At 41.6% G+C, this 18,347-nt stretch overlaps 1 long non-coding RNA gene and 1 other non-coding gene across 2 annotated transcripts in view; one reads left to right on the forward strand and one right to left on the reverse strand.

Moving 5' to 3' along the window:
- Nucleotides 1-9,177: 9,177 nt before the first annotated feature.
- LOC141583572 (uncharacterized) overlaps nt 9,178-18,347 on the reverse strand; it is a 364,246-nt gene continuing 355,076 nt past the window's right edge. Inside the window, exon 4 of the long non-coding RNA XR_012516224.1 lies at nt 9,178-11,989. This is a non-coding gene — a long non-coding RNA (uncharacterized LOC141583572). The remainder of the gene's footprint in view (nt 11,990-18,347) is intronic.
- LOC120364083 (U6 spliceosomal RNA) lies at nt 16,171-16,277 on the forward strand. Its single transcript, XR_005579436.1, has one exon. It is a non-coding gene; the product is annotated as a U6 spliceosomal RNA (small nuclear RNA).

The raw sequence follows: 18,347 nt of genomic DNA on the forward strand, positions 1-18,347 counted from the left end.
TGTTAGATGTTTCAATTGCTATGTTTCTCTAGAGAATAAGCCACAACTTAATTAAAATCTTAAAAAGAAGGCCGGGCACAGTGGCTCACACCTGTAATCCCAGCACTTTGGGAAGCTGAGGCAGGTGGATCATGAGGTCAGGAGTTCGAGACTAGCATGGCCAACATGGTGAAATTCCAACTCTACTAAAAATACAAAAATTAGCTGGGCATGGTGGTGGGCACCTGTATAATCCCAGTTACTTGGGAGGCCGAGGCAGGAGAATCACTTGAACCTGGGAGGCAGAGGTTGCAGTGAGCAGAGATTGCACCACTGCACTCCAGCCTGGGTGACAAAGTGAAACCCTGTCTCAAAAAAAAAAAAAAAAAAAAAAGAGGTGGAAGCAAAAAGTAAACATTTTTGGAAAATAGACAAGTGGATAAAAAATAAAGAAAGAGTTGAAAACATTTTCTAAAGATGTCATAGCAAAATTTCCCCCAAGTCTAATTTGGCCCAAATCCAAATTCTTCTGTTGACAAATTTGCTTTGACCTAAATTAATTTAACTCTATTAGCTAAAGTTGAAACAGTTCTCTAAACTGGTGTCTAAGTCACTTTTAAGGCTCTGTGAAGGACAACCAGAGATTTTCACATATAATCAGATCTCGTTCTAGAACGTTTTGGCTGCTGCCTTCTTTAGTTAGGCATCTGTCCCATTCGTTCAGTCAACAAATGTTTTCTCACACTCTTTCTGTGTGCCAGGCGCTGTACTCAGTGCCAGATGCACAGAAAAAGACAAACAAGATCCCTGTGCTTCTGAGGACGACAGGCAAAGAAAGACAATAAACAAGGACATACGTGAATGAGCACCACAATTTCAGGCTGTGATTGAATGCTGTGAGAAAGTGAAACAGCTACATGCAATAGGTGTGGAAGGGTATCACCAAGATTGTAGTGGGAGAAACTTCCCCTGAAAAGGCAACACTTGCCGTGAGGTCAGAGTTACCAGAAGGAGCCAGCAGGGCCACATTGAGACTTTAGAGGTCTTACATGCACACGAATGTTCATTGCAACACTATTCACAATAGTAAGGACATGGAATCAACCTAATTGCCCATCCATGACAGACTGGATGAAGAAAATGTGGGACATATACACCATGGAGTACTATGCAGCCATAAAAAAGAACCAGATCATGTCTTTTGTGGGAACGTGGTTGGAACTGAAGGCTATTATACTTTGCAAACTAACACAACACCACAAAACCAAATACCGCCTTTTCTCACTTGTAAGTGGGAGCTGAATGATAAGAACTTATGAACACAAGAAGGAAACAAAAGACACTGAGGTCTACTTGAGGTAGGAGGGCGAGAGAAGGGAGAGGAGCAGAAAAGATACTACGGTGTACTGGGCTTACTACCTGGATGAAGACATAATATGTACAACAAACACCTGTGACAAGTGTTTACCTATGTAAAAAAAAAAAACCTTCGCATGTACCCACACCTAAAATAAAAGTTTAAAAAAAAATTTTTTTTTTTTTTGAGACGGAGTTTCACTCTTGTTACCCAGGCTGGAGTGCAATGGCGCAATCTCGGCTCACCGCAACCTCCGCCTCCTGGGTTCAGGCAATTCTCCTGCCTCAGCCTCCTGAGTAGCTGGGATTACAGGCATGCGCCACCATGCCCAGCTAATTTTTTGTATTTTTAGTAGAGACGGGGTTTCACCATGTTGACCAGGATGGTCTCGATCTCTCGACCTCGTGATCCACTCGCCTCGGCCTCCCAAAGTACTGGGATTACAGGCTTGAGCCACCGTGCCCGGCCAAAAAAAATTGTTTTAAAGAGACACTTTAGAGGTCTTAAACATGGTGATACTACAGTGTCTTCTCTCTCTTCTACCCCAGGTAATTCAAAATAAAAATAATCAACTAAGGCTTAAAATAAATGTAAATGCCCATGTGCGGTGGCTCACACCTGTAATCCCAGCACTTTGGGAGGCTGAGGCTGGTGGATCATTTGAGATCAGGAGTTCAAGGCCAGCCTGACCAACATGGTGAAACTCCATCTCTACTAAAAACACAAAAATTAGCCAGGGGTAGTGGCATGTGCCTATAATCCCAACTTACTCAGGAGGCTGACACTGGAGATGACTTGAGCCTAGGAGGCAGAGGTTGCAGTGAGCCAAGATCATGCCACTGCACTCCAGTCTGGGTGACACAGTGAGATCCCATTGCAAAAAAAAAAAAAGAAAGTGCAAACAAGGTCAACAAAATCCTGCTTTCTTCCCAGTCACAGCTACTTGAATACTTTTATGGAAATATCTAAAAACTCTTTTCAAATTATTTCCTTGTTTTAGCATCCTGCTGCTTCTCCAAATATATGTCTAATCTGTTAACTGAGTTATCTAGCACTTGGAGCCATCCATGCAAAAATCTGTAGAAGGGCATTTCAGGAAGAGGGAAGAGCAAATGCAAAGACTGATGTGAGAGCCTGGTGCATACAGCCATAGGCCAAATAAGATTCCTTGGCATCTGTTCTTTTACATGTTGTCTATGGCCACTTTCACACTTGCACACCCTGAGAGTGATTGATTGTCTCAAACTTTGTTTCCTTTGTGGCCTCGCTCTAGTGTAGCCCATCACAGCAGCACAACAGTGCACTAGACACGGTGTCAGGCAAAACCTGAAATATGTGGTCCATTACAGAAAAAATTTGCTGACCCCTGGGCTTGCCTATTTATTTATTTATTTATTTATTTATTCATGAAGTGAGATTAGGAGCTGTTGGAGAATTTTCAGCTGCGGAAGATGCATGACTTCATTTTTATTGTTGAAAAGGTGGCATTGGCGGTGGTGTAGGGAATGGATGTTGGGTAGGCACCGCAGGGGCAGAGAGAACGGGTTGAAACTTTGGTGGTAGCTGCTGGGCTTGGATTTCGGTGGGAGCTGTCAGCATCGAATCTCCTGAAGGGGTCAACCCTCCTGTAGTTACAACACGGGCTCATTTTTCTCTTGAAAGGGCTTTAAGTGTTCTTCACACAGTGTCCAGCTCTTCTCAGTCGAGGGCTTGGTCCCACAGGACTGCCTCCACTTTGCAAGCAGTTGGTTGTCACCCATACTTCTGATCAACTGGTTATAAATCGGGGTTCCCACCACCCGCTCCTCCAGTTTGACTAATTTGCTAGGATGTCTCACAGAACTCAAGGAAACACATTTTGTGAACAGAGAGATGAAGAGGTGGACGGGGCAGGGTATGTGGGAGGTGGTTCTGAGCTTCCAAGCGCTCTCCAGGAACACCACCCTCCCAGCACCTCTGTGTGTTCAGTGACCTGGAAGCTCATTGAGGATTGTTCAAATGTTTTTACAGAGCTTAATCTCCATCACCCCTCCCCGTTTCCTGGGAACTGGAGGGTGGGGCTGAAATGTCCTACTCTCCAATCCTCTCCAAGCTTGGTCTTTGTGGTGATTGATCCCTGACTCACCTCATTAGCATAAAGTCTGGTATGATCAAAAGGGGCTCCTTATAAATAACAAAAGATGTTATCACTCAGGAAATTCCAAGAGTTTTAGGAGCTGTAGGACAGGTACTGAGGACAAGGATCAAATATATAAATTTTTTCTTTTTACTTGGTATAACTAAGCAACTTTTATTTGGTGTTCTATAAGGATTTATTCTTTTTTTTTTTTTTTTTTTTTTTGGAGGCAGAGTTTTGCTCTTGTTGCCCAGGCTGGGGTGCAATAGTGCGATCTCGGCTCTCTGCAACCTCCACCTTCTGGGTTCAAGCAATTCTCCTGCCTCAGCCTCCCAAGTAGCTGGGATTACAGGCATGCACCACCATCCCCAGCTGATTCTGTGTTTTGAGTAGAGACAGGGTTTCTCCATGTTGGCCAGGTTGGTCTGGAACTCCTGATCTCAGGTGATCTGCTGCCTCGGCCTCCCAAAGTGCTGGGATTATAGGCATGAGCTGCCGCACCTGGCCTAAGAATTCATTTCTTGTTATGCCACAGATACCTTTTGAGTCTTCCCATTGATTATCCCTCTTACTTTAGAGGTCTTTCACAGTGTTTCTGCCAACTTTAGGCCTCAGGAAAAGCCTCTGAAACAATGGTATCCCATTCTGGTACCAGATGTCTTGAAAAGCCCTCTAGAGCCTCTGTAAGCCCTCAGAATCACAAGGAACACACCGTGGCTGCTGGTGCACATTCTTCAGCTTCTCCTGGTGACAAGCTGGTGAAAACTCTGGGAAACTAAGAGCAGGGGGCTGGTGCTGAGACTACTCCTTGCCACCCCAACCCCACTCCAACCCACACTGCACCCCCACTCTAAGGTCCTCATGCAAGACACACAGCCTTCTGGGCTTGGCGGATGCACCTATCCATGTGGGCTTCCCTGCTGGAGTGCTGAGTCCTCATATGAGTCAGGCCTGTGCCCCGTTAGGGTGATCCCCAGCAACACAGCCTATTTTCTCTAACGAGTTGGCCGCCTTTCTGGTACCTGGTACCTCATTCTGACTTTACTTTTTTCCTGCCAGTACAGTTGGCTCTCCATACCTGCGGGTTCCACATCCTCAGATGAGACCAATCTCAGATCAAAAATGTAGTTACACCTGCAATGGTTATAATCTGTCCTGAACATATGCCAGCTTTTTTCTTGTCATTCCCAAAACAATACAACAACTATATACATAGCATTTACTTTGTATTAGGTGTTGTAAGTAATCTAGAGGTGACTTAAAGTGTACAGGAGGGTGTACATAGGTTATGTGACCCACAAGTTCTGAAGCAGGTCTCAATCGATTTAGAAAACTTATTTTGCCAAAGCTAAAGACAAGCCCGTGACAGCTGCAGAAGATCCTGAGGACATGTGCCCAAGGTGGTTGGGGCACAGCTTGGCTGTATACACTTTAGGAAGACATGAGCCATCAGTCAGTATGTGTAAGCTGTACATTGGTCCAGTCCAAAAAGATGGGACATCTCAAAGCGAGGGCTTCCAGGTCATAGGTAGATAAGGGACAAAAGGCTGCACTCTTCGGTCTTTGATCAGCCTTTCACTGAATCCGCAATTTACATGTGAGAGGCAGTGGCGGAATAGTCACTTATGCCTTAGTGTGGCTCAGTGAATCTGCATTTTTACGTAAACAATAGGGAGGAGGAAGCACTCAGAATGCAGATATCAGGTGAGCAGAGAAATGACTTTTTAGTTCTGTCCTTTGTACCTATGAAGATAAGTTATCAATTTACATTGCCAGGGTAAAATTCAACAGACCCATTTTAGGGAAAAGAACTTGATGCCCACAAGGAATTTCCTTGTGAAGAAATTGTGAGGGAGGTGTGTAGCTATTTTTAATCTTGTAGCTATCTTAGTTAAGAATAAAATGAGAGGCAGGTTTGCCTGACTTGACTCTTCATTTGGCTGATTTTGGAGTCCTGAGATTTACTTTCCTTTCACAATTATATGCAAATCCTACATCATTTTATATCAGGGTGTATTAGTCCATTCTCACACTGTGGGGTTGATAGCTCATACCTATAATCCCAGCACTTTGGGAGGCTGAGGACGGCAGGTCACCTGTGGTTAGGAGTTCAAGACCAGCCTGGCCAACTTAGCGAAACTTCGTCTCTACTAAAAATACAAAAATTAGACGCACATGGTGGCACATGCCTGTAGTCCCAGCTACTTGGGAGGCTGAGACAGGAGAATCACTTGAACCCGGGGGGCAGAGGTTGCAGTTAGCTGAGATCATGCCACTGCACTCCAGCCTGGGCAACAGAGTAAGACTCCATCTCAAAAAAGAAAAAGAAAAGATTTTTTTTTTTTTTGAGACAGAGTTTCACTCTTGTTACCCAGGCTGGAGTGCAATGGCGCCATCTTGGCTCACTGCAACCTCCGCCTTCCGGATTCAAGTGATTCTCCTGCCTCAGCCTCCTGAGTAGCTGGGATTACAGGCACGCGCCACCATGCCCAGCTAATTTTTTGTATTTTTAGTAGAGACGGTATTTCACTATGTTGACCAGGATGGTCTCGATCTCTTGACCTCGTGATCCACCCACCTCGGCCTCCCAAAGTGCTGGGATTACAGGCGTGAGCCACTGCGCCCGGCCAAGAAAATATTTTAGTTGACTCACAGTTCCACATGGCTGGGGAAGGTTCAGGAAACTTACAATCACGGCAGAAGGCACCCCTTCACAGGACAGCAGGAGACAAAAGGAATGCCAGCAGGGGAAATGCCAGACCTTTATAAAACCATCAGATCTTCACAAGAACAGCATGGGGTAAACCGCTGCCATGATTCTTCCTCTCACTGGGTCCCTCCCACAATATGTAAAGATTATGGGGATTATAATTCAAGATGAAATCTGGGTGGGGACACAGCCAAACCATATGACAGGGACTTGATTGGTATCTGAGGGGTCCTGGAACCAATCCCCCACAGATACAGAGGGAAGACGATTAGGAAGAAAAGCGGACGGGACTGCAGAGGGTGATGGAGTTTGAAGTATCTGACAAAATTTCTTAATTGATCAGCAGTGGCTTTCTGCCATATTTCTTTCGTTTATGCTTAATATAACTATATTCTAGGACATAGTTTTAGATGTCAGCAGTACAAGTAGTGAAGACAATGATTAAGAGAATGAAGAACTGAATAAATTGCAGGCATTACAGGAAAAAAGAATAAATGAAGAAGAGAAAAAGAAAAAAGAAAAAAATCAAGTTAAAAAAAAGAAAAAGGTCTTACTCGTCCAGTTCTGCAGAAGACGACACTTGAAAACAAAAGAAACAAAAATATCAGAAGAAATGAAAAAAGAGTAAATCAAAAAAAGGGAAACATCACAAAAAGGAAAAAAAGAAGAGAAAAAAGGAAAAGCATTCTTCTACCCCAATAGTTCTGAATTCTCCAGAAAGTAACTGAGACTTTGGCTTAAGCCATTAAATTTAAAAATTGTTTGTTAAAATGTGTTTGCCCTTCCTTGGAATTTGCTATATATTATACTTTGCAATAAATCAAAGTCTTTTCCATATTTAAAAAAAGAGAGAAGAAGAAAGGAAGGAAGGAGGGAAGGAGGGAGGGAGGGAGGAAGGGAAGAAGGGAGGGGGAGAAAGAAGGGAGGAAGAAGGAAGAAAGGACTAAAACGAGCCTAAAGCTGTCTCCTTACTATTTCAGTTTGGCCTAAAGGTTTTTCTGTATATCATAAAGCATAACAAGAAGAGATGTAAACAGACTGTAGCCTACACTTGTGCCAATCACCAAGTTTTGGCTAATCAAATGTAGCAAACTGTTTCAACTGTGTTCAAAGGAGGTAAACACTGAGCTGTAACCAATTCAGCTGGTTCTGCACCTCACTTCTGTTTTCTGTATGTCACCTTCCGTTTTTTTGGTCCACAAATCTTCCACCATGTGGCTGTGCTGGAGTCTGTGAGCCTATTCTGGCTCAGAAGGCTTCCTGATTTGCAAATCGTTCATTGCTCAGTTAAATTCCTTTAAATTTAGTTTGATTGAAGTTTTTTGTTTTTTGGGTTTTTTTGCTATGGAGTCTTGCTGTGTTGTCCAGGCTGGAGTGCAGTGGCATGAGCTCCGCTCACTGCAACCTCCACCTCCCAGGTCCAAGCAATTCTCCTGCCTCAGCCTCCTGAGTAGTGTGGATTACAGGCATATGTCACCACATCCAGGTAATTTGTGTATTTTTAACAGAGACAGGGTTTCACCATGTTGGCCAGGCTGGTCTCAAACTCCTGACCTCAGGTGAGCCACCTGCCTCGGCCTCCCAAAGTGCTGGGATCACAGGCGTGAGCCACTGCACCGGGCTGAATTTGACTGAAGTTTTTCCTTCATCAGAAGGAAGGAAAGAAGGAAAGAAAGAAAATTAGAAAAGCAAATAGAATCATGTCTTACTAAACACAGTGGTACTACTCTTAAGCCTCTCCATTTTTTAAACGTTCAATGTCTCCTTCACTTGTTAAAAAGAAACATACATAACTTCACTTCTTGATTTATGTGATTGTGATGCTTCCTGATAACCTGGCATAATCCCCATTTGGCCTCCTCAAAATTTCTCCAAACCTTTCCTCCAGCAGCATCAGTTTTGTCTGACAACTGGCAAAAAGGAAATACATAAAAAGTGAATACTCAGGCAGTTTTCTTTCTTTTTTTTTTTTTTTTGAGACGGAGTTTCGCTCTTGTTACCCAGGCTGGAGTGCAATGGCGTGATCTCGGCTCACCGCAACCTCCGCCTCCTGGGTTCAGGCAATTCTCCTGCCTCAGCCTCCTGAGTAGCTGGGATTACAGGCACGCGCCACCATGCCCAGCTAATTTTTTGTATTTTTAGTAGAGACAGAGTTTCACCATGTTGACCAGGATGGTCTCGATCTCTTGACCTCCTGATCCACCTGCCTCAGCCTCCCAAAGTGCTGGGATTACAGGCTTGAGCCACCGCACCTGGCCTACTCAGGCAATTTTCTAACGATAAGAACTGTTTAGAGGCCGCTTGCCTCCAAGAAGACTGAGGAGCTAAGAGAATAATCTGGGAATGTCTTCAGTATATTGCTGTCTTCTTGATAAACATGAGATGAATAAGAGTTGCTGCATTTCGAAGTAAAGATCAGAAAAGCCAGGGAGAGGAGGATCCACTAGTCTGAGATCCTTCAAGGCACTTCAAGGGCTGGAAGAACTACGCTGACAAAGGCAGGGAGTTGTGATTAAATGGATGACGGACGCTTGAACTTTACCTGCAATGTTTAGTCTTCATCTGATAGTGAGAGTGGTTTTGGAGGCTTAAGGAGAAGCGGGTGGAGGGCTACACATGATTGGGGAATCATGCATTGAACAGAGAAGTAGTGGATTTCAAAGTGGTGGAGCATATCGTAATCACCTATGGTACGTTTTTCAAACTCTCAGTTTTGTTTCATCTCTGTTCTCTATTGATGAAAATGAGAACACCCCACTGCCCATGTTCTCTTTATTAGTTTTAAACACTTTTGTTCTCCTCAGAAAACTAAAAAGAGAACTCTCATATCCCCCTCCTACCACTGTGCAATGGAGCCTCTGTTACTCACAGGAGAGTATCTATCTCCCAAGTGGATTAAGGTTAGGAGTGTATCCAAGCTTTGTGGGTCCTGAAACTGATACAATTTTTGGGACCTTCTTTAAGAAAATAAATACAATCTCTATAAAAAAAAATTATAAAACATTGATGTGAGAAATTAAAGAGGACACACAGAAATGAAGATATTTCAGGTTAATGGATTAGATCAATATTATTATTATTATTATTATTTTTTTTTTTTTTTGAGACGGAGTTTTGCTCTTGTTACCCAGGCTGGAGTGCAATGGCGCGATCTCAGCTCACCACAACCTCCGCCTACTGGGTTCAGGCAATTCTCCTGCCTCAGCCTCCTGAGTAGCTGGGATTACAGGCACGCGCCGCCATGCCCAGCTAATTTTTTTGTATTTTTAGTAGAGATGGGGTTTCACCATGTTGACCAGGTTGGTCTCGATCTCTTGACCTCGTGATCCACCCGCCTCGGCCTCCCAAAGTGCTGGGATTACAGGCTTGAGCCACCGCGCCCGGCTGAATCAATATTATTAAAATGTTCATACTACTCAAAGCAATCTAGACATTACAATCCCTATCCAAATACAAATGATTTTCTTCAGAGAAATAGAAAAAAATAATCCTGAACTTGATATGGAACCACAAAAGATCCAGAATAACCAAAGCTATCTTGAACAGAAGGAACAAAACTGGAGGAATCACACGGTCTGACTTCAAATTATACTATAGAACTATAGTAACCAAAATAGCATGGTACTGGCATCAAAACAGACACATAGACCACTGGAACAGAATAGAGAACACAGAAACAAATTTACACGTCTACAGTGAATTCATTTCAACAAGGTTCCAAGAACATACATTAGGGAAAGGACAGTCTCTTCAATCAGTGGTGCTGAGAAAACTGGATATCAGTATGCTGAAGAATGAAGCTGGCCCCCTATCTCTCACCATATGCAAAATCAAATCACGATGGATTAAATAATTAAATCTAAGGCCTTAAGCTATGAAACTACTCAAAGAAACATTGGGGAAACTCTCCGAGACATTGGACTGTGTCAAGATTTCTTGAGTAATACCCCACAAGCACAGACAAACAAAGCAAAACTGGACAGATGGGATTATATCAAGTTAAAAAGCTTCTGCACAGCAAAGAAAACAATCAATAAAGCGAAGAGACAACCCACAGAATGGGAGAAAATATTTACAAACTATCCATCTGGCAAGTGATTAATAACCAGAATGTATAAGAAACTCAAACAACTCTATAGGGACAAATCAAATAATCAGATTTAAAAATGGGAAAAACATCAGAATAGACATTTCTCAAAAGAAGATATACAAATGCCAAACAGGCGTATGAAAAGGTGCTCAACATCACTGATCATCAGAGAAATGCAAATCAAAACAGCAATGAGATATCTTCTCACCCCAGTGAGAATGACTTTCATGCAAAAAGCACACAATGATGGATGCTGGTGAAGATGTGGAGAAAAAGGAAAGCCTGGACACTTGGTGCAAATGTAACCACTATGGAGAACAGTCTGGAGCAGTTTAGTTTTTTTAGTTTTAGTTAAACAGTTTAGTTTCCTCAGAAAGCCAAAATTAGAACTACCATATGATTCAGCAATCCCATTGCTAGGGATATACTCAAAAGAGAGGAAATCAGTATATTAAAGGGGTATCTACACGCCCAATTTTATTGAAGCACTATTCACAACAGCCAGATTTGGAAGCAACCTAAGCGTTGGCCAACGGATGACTAGATAAAGCAAATGTGGTTTGTATGCACCATGGAGTACTATTCAACCATAAAGAACGAGAGCCTGTCATTTGCAACAACATGCATGGAACTGGAAGTCCTTATGTTAAGTGAAATAAGCCAGGCACAGAAAGACAAACTTTTTTTTTTTTTTTTTTTTTTGAGACGGAGTTTAGCTCTTGTTACCCAGGCTGGAGTGCAATGGCGCGATCTCGGCTCACCGCAACCTCCGCCTCCTGGGTTCAGGCAATTCTCCTACCTCAGCCTCCTGAGTAGCTGGGATTACAGGCATGTGCCACCATGCCCAGCTAATTTTTTTGTATTTTTAGTAGAGACGGGGTTTCACCAGGATGGTCTCGATCTCTTGACCTCGTGATCCACCCGCCTCGGCCTCCCAAAGTGCTAGGATTACAGGCTTGAGCCACCGCGCCCGGCCAGAAAGACAAATTTTGCATGGTCTCACTTATTCACGGGAGCTAAAAAAAAATTAAAACAATTGAACTCATGGAGATAGAGAGTAGAGTGGGGTAGGGAGAGTCAGAATGGTTAGTGGGTACAAAAATATAGTTAAATAGAAATAATAAGAGCTAGTATTTAATAGCCCAACAGGGTGACTGCAGTCAACAATAACTTACTGTATATTTAAAAATAACTAAAAGACTATAATCGTTTGTAACACAAAGAAAGTATAAATGCTTGGGGTGATGGATACCCCATTTACCCTGATGTTATTATTATGCATTGTATGACTATATCAAAATATCTTATGTACCTTGTAAATATATATACCTACATACTTAGTGACTTCCAGTTCCATCCATGTTGTTGCAAATGACAAGATCTCATTCTTCTTTATGGCTGAATAGTACTCCATTGTGTACCATTTACTCACAAAAGTTAAAAATAAAAAAAAAACCTTAAAAATTAAAATTTAAAAAGAAGATAAATACAAAATAGAGAATATAAATGCCTATAATCAACATAAAACTCATTCAGAGCACTCCAGGGCCACATGCAGATTGGCATCAGTCATTTTAGTAATGGCATGATGTTTCATTGTATAAATGCACTGTAATTTACTTGCCTACCCACATTGAGAGATCTGTATATTGTTTCCAGTCTCTTGCTATTACTGTATATCCAAGGCTGCCATGAGTACCTTTGTACATGTATCAATTCCCGTACTCAGGAACATATCTGAAAGGCAAATTTTTAGAAGAGAAATCACTGGGTTAAAGGGTTTGTACATTTCTAATTTTAGTAAATGTTACTAAATCACTCTGTATAGACATTGTTCTAGATTATAGTCCCACCAGCAGAATATGAGGGAATCTGTTTCCCATACTCTGGCTGATACAATGTTAATATCAATCTTGTTTTATCTTTGTTAGTTTGACAAGTAAAAAAAAAAAAAAAATCTCTCTCCTTCTTTTTTTCTCCATCAGTGAGTTTGAGCACTTTTTCCCATGTCTGAGCAGCATATGTAGGCTTCCTATTCTCATTGTTTTGATGATCCATTCATATTCTTTGCCAGTTTTTTTTTTTCTATTGGGTTATTAAGTTTTTTCTTACTGATGTATATTAATCCTTTATATTTTAGGGAATTTAGTCCTTTGCTTATTATGTGAGTTTCAGATATTTTCCTCAGTCTTTCTTTGGTCTTTTGAGTTAGCTTACAAAAGGGCCTTTCCCATAAATATTTTTTTTTAATGTTATTAAATTTAGCATTCCAGGAGTGGGCTATTTTAGCTTTGGTGGTCAGCAAAGGCTCCTCTGAAGAGATAGCATTTGATTGAAAACCTACATTTCATGCCACAGGCAGGAGACAAGTGCTCTAGCCGGGAGGTCCTAGGGCAAGAATGTGCTCGGTGTGTTAGAGGAACTGAAGGAAGCCCTGGAGAGCACAGCACACAGTGACATGAGGAAAGAGCGGGTCGCACCAGGCCCAAGTAGGAAGCTTTGAAAGCCAGGGACAGACATGGGCTAACTTTTGGGCCCCAGAGAGAAACCAAAATAAGTGGGAAAAGAATGATGTGAAGGCAATCTTAGGTTCTACATAACAATTAGATGAACATTCCAATAATTACTAGAGTCCAGTGTGGAATGGGCTCCAGGGTTATCTGTCAGCTTATTTCCTGTCCCTGAAACTTCTCAGGCAGAGGTGTACAACACAGCTGGGTGGCAACGTGGTAGAGGAACTCAAACATTAGATGGGGCTTGACTGGTTGACATTTATCTCCAGTCTAAGCTTACCAAGATACTGAGATTCTCTGCGGCGTAGATGCCCCTGCATTTGTCTTTCCTTGTGGTTTCCCTCATTTTCTCTTCCTAAATATGCTTCCTTTCCATTATCCTCCCACACGTGGTAGTATTGCCAATGGTTTAGTCTTAGTTTCACAGATACCACTAAAGGCCACATTTATATACAGTTTACATGGAAATATCTTTCTATTTTCAGTGACACCTGTTTCTATCTATGGCTTTCATAGCTTACACATACCTGACACTGGAACCTTCTTTGACCAGTAGTTTCTGAGGACAGGAACCACATCTTTTCCCTCCCGAGTTGTATCTGTGTACGGAGATATGGATCCACTAGGCCCTCAATAATCAGGCGATGCTAATATGCATTCACAGGCTATTTTTGCAAAATTGCTAATTACAGACAGTATGGCTTCCTCTTAACAGCGAAGAGACAGGAACAGTGAGGGTAAAAGACTGCCCTGAGGAATCAGGATAGGAAACTGATTTGGAAGCCTTCCCTACAGATTAAAGCCACAGTAATAGATGGAATCAGTAGAGCAGGATTCAGTAGAGAGGGTGCAGGGAGACATGAAAATAAAGAAAACATCCGTGAGATCTCTAGCATAGAAACACCTTAAAAACTGGGAGATGCCCCATAGGAAAACAAGTCCTAAAATGCTTTTTTAAAATCTACCCTGGATTTTGTGGGAACTGGGAGTTGTCCTGCTTCAAACACATTGCAGTACAATTAGATATACAAGCATTAAGAATCCTGTGTTTTATGATTTGCTCACTGTTTATGTTTTACGACTTTTTGCATACACAAGCAAAGGAAAACATTGGCAAATGGGGAGGAGGGATAAGCAGCCCAAAATATCAACGAACGGGAGTTGATTTTCTGCTTTTTAAAAAAATCCAAAAATCCATTCCACATGACAGCGAATTCATTTTGCTCCTTGCTTACCATATATTCTTCTTATCAATGGGTACATAAAGAACAACTACAAAATTGTTATTACAGAACAAGGTCAAACAAAAAGAAAAAAATACAGAACATAGTGAATATTCCCTATGTAAATCCTGAATTTAGACTACCAAAACCCAGTAGAGACCTGACTTATGCTAGGCCCTTGAAGAAGTTTCTACTTTTTTTTTTTTTTTTGAGACCAAGTCTTGCTCTATTAAACTTGGAGTGTAGTGGCATGATCTTGGCTCACTGCAACCCTCCGCCTCCCAGGTTCAAGCGATTCTTCTGCCTCCGCCTCCTGAGTAGCTGGGACTACAGGTGCATGCCACTACGCCCAGCTAATTTTTATATTTTTAGTAGAGATGGGGTTTCACCATGTCGGCCAGGATGGTCTCCATCTCTTGACCTCGTGATCTGCCTGCCTCATCCTCCCAAAGTGCTAGGATTACAGGCGTGAGCCACCTAGCATAGCCAGAAGTTTGTACTTTCTAAGGCTTTACATTTCAGCACTTTTTTCTTTCACTGTTACCCAGCATGACCCCAGTTCTGACTCTTGGTAAGTGTGTGAGGCTTGGAGCAAATCATTTCCCCTCTCTGGGTCTCAGGATCCTCTCCTTTTGAGGGACACAGGATTTGACAGCTTCTCCCAGACACTGTCTCCTATGATTCTATGAAAACTTTACTTTCCACTGCCATTTTTCCATTCATTTTATGGTCTAAGAAAAAGCTGCTGAAGTTTTAAGCAATGCTAGGATTCTGTAGAAGGAGTTAATCTTATCTGCTGATGCTTAAAGTAATATACATACATTCTGTCCATAAAACATCCCACCAGCACCCAAGCAGGGTCTTTCTGCACCTCCTCCTAGAAGTAGGCACAACTGCTGTCTCTGTGATAAGATCGCACAACTCGAGGAGCATAAAAGTCATTTATGTTGTGAAGCAAAAGGCCATGGCTTGATTTTATTTAGTCGGATCTAGCCTGATCATAAACGAATCATTTGGAGTAACTAGATTTTGAGTTGCTCTAAATTTTTTTTTAGTTCACAATTATTTTTGTTGACACTAATGGCAATAATAAACAGTAAACCATTCACAGAACCTATATTCATATAACTTCTGTGGTGTGTGTCCATTTGATGAACCTTGATAGTTAGGAAATGTGTAATCCCATAAGAGCAGGTTTCCTCAAGACAAACCACTCATGAAAAAAGTTAGACGTTCGTCTTTAATTCCTATTTTAGAAGTGTTATAAACTTGCAAATTTATTTTCCAGTTGATTCAATCTGCCATCTCTAAATCTTTAGGGAGAATTACAGAAACAGAGATAAAATCTTGGTAATTTATTCAATTTTATCACTTCTACTGATCCCATAAAAAGACTCCATCTGTCAAATTATCTTTTCTTAAAACAACAACAACAAAAAAAAACCTTTTCATAATTTTCTTCATATGGGTATGTTGAAATGAGTACTTTAAGTATCTGTGTCATGAAAACTATTGACGTTCCAATAAAATCTGTTCTTTCTAAATGATCTGTTCTTTAGCCTCTTTTGAGAGGAAAACTTCAGCTTCTATCATTTGTTTATAATTTGCTTGTGCAGCATGGGATTTATTGCTTTGGGTGAATATATTATGGCATATTTGAGTAGTGTAGAATATTCTTATGTTAATATATTCTGTGATTTGGATTTCAATCCATAATCAGTACATCTTTCTTTTTAAAATTTCTGCCTTGGTTTTCTTGAAAGTCAAATGATAAGAATAAAAAGAAGAGAAACCTACTTGAATCATATCTTTGATCATATATTTTGTTTTCTTATTTATTAATTGTTGTTGTTTTAAGACAGGGCCAGGCTGGAATGCAGTGGCTTGATCTCCGCTCACTACAACCTCCACCTCCCAGGCTCAAGTGATCCTCCCACTTCAGCCACCCAAGTAGCTGGGATTACAGGCACACACTACCGTGCTTGGAGAATTTTTTAATTTTTTGTAGAGACCAGGTCCCACTGTCTTGGCCAAGCTGGTCTCAAACTCCCAGACTCAAGCAATCCTCCTGCCTTGGCCTTCCAAAATGCTAGAATTACAGGTGTAAGTCACCACACCCAGCCTGATCATACATTTTAAACCTTGTTTCTGTAATCACAGTCTGTGTTAATGTCAAGCCACCATGCTCGCTTCGGCAGCACATACACTAAAATTGGAACGATACAGAGAAGATTAGCATGGCCCCCGTGCAAGGATGACACGCAAATTCGTGAAGCATTCCATATTGTTTGAAAAAAAAAAAAAACGTCAAGCCACCCGATCATCTAAGCACCACTGGAGAAACACTCCTACCCCCCATGAGGTTTTCTGATTTCTACTCTTGAGCAGGCCTTCATGATACTAATCTTTGATTAGTTCTTTCATTCTCTCAATGACTATGCCAGAGCTACTGTTTTCTCTTCAGGTTCCCATCTAGAATTGTAAGACAAAATAGGGGACACCCAGTTAAATGTGAATTTCAGATAAGCAATAAATAAGTTTTAGTGTAAGTATGTCCTATGCAATATTGACCAAGTCCTGTATTTATATTTGCTAAATCTGGCAACTCTACTTCTAACCTCTCTTCCTCTCTTAACTAACTTTATATTGTAGTAAAATTTGAAGTCATTAGCAGGAACTTCCTCCTCTTCCTGCCATCTCCTCTGCAAATGTACCTACCTGAGGCATATCCTCATCTTTCTCTCTCCTACTCTAGTTACTGGCCTGTTCAGGACCACCCACTCCCTGCCCATCTCCTGCATTAGATGTCCTGACACAAAAGTGCAGAGCCGCAGGCTGTATTCAGTATGAACACACCCTTCAGAGCTTGGCACTGAATACATGTATTTAGTGGAAAAGAAAGAGACTTGAAATGTATGGAGCCAAAAGCTAGTTTATGGAAAACTCCTGAATTTTACAACTCATATAAGAAAGAAATCTTTTGCTTTCCTGGGTCTGACAACAATTGCTTTCCCAGATTTGACAACAATCTTTTTTTTTTTAGACGGAATTTCGCTCTTATTACCCAGGCTGGAGTGCAATGGCACGATCTTGGCTCACCGCAACCTCCGCCTCCTGGGTTCAGGCAATTCTCCTGCCTTAGCCTCCTGAGTAGCTGGGATTACAGGCACGCGCCACCACGCCCAGCTAATTTTTTGTATTTTTTTTAGTAGAGACGGGGTTTCACCATGTTGACCAGGATGGTCTCGATCTCTTGACCTCGTGATCCACCCGCCTCGGCCTCCCAAAGTGCTGGGATTACAGGCTTAAACCACCGCGCCCGGCAATAACAATCTTAAACAAATTTCAGGGCATTACCAATTATTGTAATGCTGAAAGAAACTTCTTAATTACCCATTTTTAAATTTAAATAACTATACAGGAGGAACGACTAAATTACACATCTGTTTATTCTATGAAAAATGATATTGTCGTATGAAGAAGTGATTAACAACTATGAAGTCAAAAATTTAGGGGAAAAGTATTTTAGAGATGTTTAAAGCAGTTTTTTTTTTTTTTTTTTTTTTTTTTTTTACAAATTATGTGATTTTGTGATCTTTGTGGTATTTGTTAACTTTAAAAAATTCGTAATTATTATCAATTATTTTCTCATTCTGCATACTTTGTGCCTAATTTTGTATTTTTTTTTTTTTTTTTTTGAGTTTTGCTCTTGTTGCTCAGGCTGGAGTGCAATGATGTGATCTAGGCTCACTGCAACCTCCATGTCCTGGGTTCAAGCAATTCTCCTGAAGAGCTGGGATTACAGGTACCCACCACCATGCCCGGCTAATTTTTTTTTTTTTCTACTTTTAGTAGAGATGGGGGTGGTGTTTCACTATGTTGGCCAGGCTGGTCTTGAACTCCTGACCTCAGATGATCCACCCGCCTCAGTCTCCCAAAGTGCTGAGATTACAGGCATGAGCTACTGCACCCGGCCTGTATTCCTTTTCTTAAACTGAGTCCCCACCATTATGCAACTCAAGGTCCTATCCAAACCCTAGTTTATCTCCATCTGGAAGGGATTTACCTTTTTTTTCTTTTTTTCTTTTCGAGATGGAGTTTCACTGTCACCAGGTATAATCTCGGCTCAGTGCAACATTTGTCTCCCAGGTTCAAGCAATTCTCCTGCCTCAGCCTCCTGAGTAACTGGGATTACAGGCACCTGCCACTCAAACTCCTGACCTTGTAATCTGCCTGCCTCGGCCTCCCAAAGTACTGGGATTACAGGCGTGAGCCACCGTGCCTGGCCAGAATTTCAAAATAGGAAGTACAAATGAAGTCATCAGTCAAGGTGGAAAATGGCTAGAGTCCACACCACGT

The sequence above is a fragment of the Saimiri boliviensis genome, chromosome 2 (genome assembly GCF_048565385.1).
Source record: "Saimiri boliviensis isolate mSaiBol1 chromosome 2, mSaiBol1.pri, whole genome shotgun sequence".
Lineage (NCBI taxonomy): Eukaryota > Metazoa > Chordata > Mammalia > Primates > Cebidae > Saimiri > Saimiri boliviensis.